This window comes from Pteronotus mesoamericanus, unplaced genomic scaffold, assembly GCF_021234165.1.
Source record: "Pteronotus mesoamericanus isolate MK-2021 breed Mesoamerican mustached bat unplaced genomic scaffold, CSHL_Meso_final contig_24, whole genome shotgun sequence".
Taxonomy (NCBI): Eukaryota; Metazoa; Chordata; class Mammalia; order Chiroptera; family Mormoopidae; genus Pteronotus; species Pteronotus mesoamericanus.
Genome location: NW_026555100.1, coordinates 10,134,359 through 10,138,717, shown reverse-complemented (window position 1 = coordinate 10,138,717; position 4,359 = coordinate 10,134,359). Strand labels below are relative to the sequence as shown.

Sequence of the window (4,359 nt, the reverse complement as noted above, 5' to 3'; positions counted from 1 at the left end):
CAGGGTATGCTTGAGAGCCTGCAAAGTCTTTCAGAGCTCACACTTGAATGTTTCTGGTCCTTTGAAAGTATCTTTTGGTTCAGCAGTCTAAGAACATTTCAGAAGTGTTTCATGATGATCTATAAGCACATCTATATGTTTGTTGGTGATGGTTCAATGACTGGAGTTGCCTTTCCTCTATTAAAAAAAAATTAGGATTTACACCAAGTTTTCTTCTTTTAAATGAAGGTATATTTTTTTGTTCATGCTAACCACTAATATCCCTAGTTTCTCAGGAATATGAGAAGTTCTCCAAAACACTCTTGTGGTAGATTGTATTTTTCCAAAGATAGCTGCAGTTAAATATATCCCATCTCATATGTTCTTATTACAATGTGGTACTAGCTTTCCTCTGTTAAGACGTGAGATTTCTATTCCTGCCCCATGAGCCTTGGCAGACCTTTGTAAATACCTCAGCCAGTAGAAAGCAGAAGTGAAATCATATGACTTCCTATCATAGTCATAAAAGATGATAAAGTTGCTTGGCTCTCTTAAAGCCTTAGGAACCAAGCCTCCAAGCCAACATGGAGGAAGTCCAGCTATACTAAAACCACCATGCTGGAAACATCATGTGAAAAGACTATATAGAGATAGATAAAGCTGTCCAAAGAGTCCGAAACATTCCAGCTCCCAGCTGTTTGAATGTTCCCAATATCAGTGCCAAACATGTTTGAACAAGCCATTGGTGATCACAGCCCCTCCTTTGAGCTACCCCCTGACATCAAGTTGAGCAGGAACAAGCCTTCCCCACTATGTCATGTGTAACGTCCTGACCCTCAAAATCAGTGAGCACAATAAATACAGAGTCCGGCAGAAGTAAGGCTAGCTTGAATGTGGTTGGTAGGGTAATAATATCAGTGTAATAATTTATAGTTTTAATTTGAACATTTCACCTAAAATGTTATATGGTGTGCTTGAGTGTGATATTGTTATGTTACAGAATTACATGCTTATGATTTTGTAATTAAAAGGGGGCATTATTTGTGCTAGACCCTGTATTTTCAGATGGATTTTTAAAAACTGAATGTAAAAATTAAAACATTAACAATCTTAGAAGAAAATATAGGAGACAATATATGCCCAAGGGGAGAGTAGCCTACCCAAGAGTGTAAACTCAGAAGCTATAAAAGAAGCATTAGACAGATTTGACTACATAAATACTTAAAAATATGTTTGATAAAAGTCATGCAGATAAAACATTATGGAAAATATTCCCACACCTATGACAGATAAAAGGTCATCATCATATACAGTGTTTTTGCAAACTGACAACAAAATGCAGTCTAAAATGGGCAAGATTTATGAATAGACAGTTCAGAAAAGAGAAAATAAAAATGCTAAATAAATATATATCAAAAGGTGTTTAGCTTCCCCAGTCAGGTAAATGCAAATTAAGTAACAATGAGTATGGCATAATCAGATAACCAAAATTCTGCTGATGGGGTTGTGATGATAAGGATACAGTGCTAATAGCAATCTGAACAGCTACATACAGCCTTTTTTGGAAAAGCTATCTGACTAAATGTCTACTAAAATGAAAAATGCACACATTTTTCAAACCAGAAATCCCTCTCAAATCTAGCCTAAAGAAATAAAAGTACCAGGACATAAACAAAATAAATAAAATCATTCTGTGTAGTATGGCTTACAATGGTAGAAATCTGGAAATAAAGTAAAAGATCTTCAATAGGAGATTGAGGGGGGTTGACTGAATGAATCACAGAACAGCTGTATTGTGGAATAATGTTCAACCATCAGAAAGAATAAGCTAGAGAATGAGCTAAAAGATCTATAACAATTCAATGTTACATAAAAAAAAAGGAAGAAGCAGAAGGTTATGTAACATGACACTATTGCTTTAAAACAAACATGTACAAAACCGAAATTGTGTATATGTGTGTATATAAACTGATGGATTATATGAACATGAAGAAAAGTGTGGAAGAATATACCAGGTTATCAAAAACAGTGTCCTGGGTGGGGAATGGGGAAGAAGGAGTACTTAGTTGGAGAAGAAAGGGGTGAGAGTTGGCAAGAAAAGGAAAAAGACTCAGTATTACAGATGGAATGCTGAGCAAGTGCATAAGTAGAAAACTGAACACTCAGCACTCAGTAAAAGCCCTGAGATAAGAAGGAGAAAATCAGTACAAATGGGTGGAATACACCTAATGTAGGGCACACAGATACAGAAGGGACTCAGTACAGAATCCAAGCAGGGGGAGAGGAGTATCCATGTAGTAAGGTGATAGGCTGGAGAGTCCAAGCAGGGAAACAGGACTTCCCTGCAGGGGATGGAGTCGAGAGATGGTAGATAGTTACATAAGGGGGATTGATCAAATAAATGTGTTAATGACAATGGAAGTGGTATTTCTCCCTGTTGGTAAAAGGAGTCACAAATACAGAAAGGGCTGCTGATGTTGGATTAGAATTGGAGGTATTCATTTGATTTCATGGTTTTCAATGTATATAGATAGATTAGGAATAAATGTGTATAAAACATATCTCCTAATTATCTCACTATATATAAATCAAACTGTCATGCTATATGCCTTAAGCTTATTCAGTGATCCTAGTCATTTTTTCCTCAGTAAAACTAGGGGAAAAAATAATATATTCCCTAACTTTGTCCACTGAGAGATGCTGGAGCAACAATATCCAATAGACCTAACAACTAGATCCTGGCTTCTACATGCCATATTGCACTAGAAGGAATCAGGGCTCCTTGGAGAAATAGCTGATTCCAGGTCTGGGACATAGAAAAAGAAGATCAGCTGGAATATCTCATTGTGCCAAAAAGCAAGGAAGTACTCAAAAAAATCATGTGGACAAAGCCAGCTTGAATGGGCTTCCTATAGACACATTTGGGATAATTTGCACATCAAAACAAATACCAATAGTAATAAATTATAGTCCATTACATAATACAGATAGCCATGAATTCAAAGAAATATAGATAAACAAATGAACAAATTGAAAGTTTGTTAAGAAATGAGAGCGGACATCCTGTGGCTGTGCCGTGCACTTGAGCCCCTTAGGACTGGGGACGCACCAGCTGCCATGCAGGAGGGAGGCTGAGACCACAGCTTGAGGGAAGCCCCAGCCCCTCAGTGCCTGCGTCTGGCAGAGCTGGTGTGAGACAAAGAAGACAATCCTTTCCTGCCACCAGGGTAATCAAGAGTTTCCGCCTGATCTTTGAGCACAGACTGAAAGAGTGAGGAGCCAGATGCAAAGCACAGACTATGGCCCTGAAACAGATTAATAAGGAACTTAGTGATTTGGCCTGTGACTCTCCAGCACAATGTTCTGCAGGTCCAGTTGGGGATGATATGTTTCATTAACAAGCCACAATTATGGGACCTAACAACAGCCCATATCAAGACAGTGTATTCTTTTTTGACAATTCATTTCCCTACAGACTACCCCTTCAAAACACCTAAGGTTGCATTTACAACAAGAATTTATCACCCAAATATTAACAGTAATGGCAGTGTTTGTCTAGATACTCTTTAAGATCACAGTGGTCTCCTGCTTTAAGTATTTCTAAAGTTCTTTTATCCATTTGTTCACTGCTATGTGATCCAAAGCCAGTTGACCCCCTAGTGCCAGAGATTGCATGGATCTATAAAAGAGACAGAGATAAGTACAACAGAGTATCTCTGGAATGGACTCAGAACTATGCCATGTGATACTACCTTAAAGTCAGAATAACCTGCATTATGGTTGGAATAAACTTTAAATTACTGTTCCTTTTTTGATTTTCTTACCTGGCTGCTCCCCTACCAGACCTCATCTTTTTTAATTTTTTTTGTTTACCTCCCTCCATTCACATGCTCATCTGAGAAGACTTAAGTTCTTCCAGCTTTGGACAATAGCTGCTTTTAGAAACTGTAGAGTAGTTACAAGAGAACAGTTGCCCAAGATTCAGAATTTTTTTTTTTTTAAATGGAGCTTGTGTATTATGTGGCCAGTGTCTTCACTCTAACTTGGTTATGAGACTAAAACCATTCCTCACTGCTCTAACATGCTGAAGAAATCATCTGAGGGGGAGGGAAATGAATGCTCAGTTGTCACATCAAAGGAAGCAGCATAGTTCTAGCAGCATCCATTCTTGTTTAAGCCTTCCACTGTTAGACATCTGAAGTTACATGATATACTTTATGCTCATAACTGATGTTGCTGGAGAATTGGTATTGAATTTATAGCATCAGCAGAACAGAAAATGTGATGTATTTTATGCATGTCAATAAAGGAATGACCTGTTCTTTCTCTACAGAGAATGGAAATTGGACGTCAAACACTCTTTGTATTCCAGAATAGGGT

General features: G+C 37.8%; 1 pseudogene; it reads left to right on the top strand.

Annotated features, from left to right (window-relative positions):
* Window positions 1-3,278: 3,278 nt before the first annotated feature.
* On the top strand, window positions 3,279-3,725 carry LOC129069944 (ubiquitin-conjugating enzyme E2 D3-like; annotated as a pseudogene).
* The last annotated feature ends 634 nt before the right edge of the window (window positions 3,726-4,359 follow it).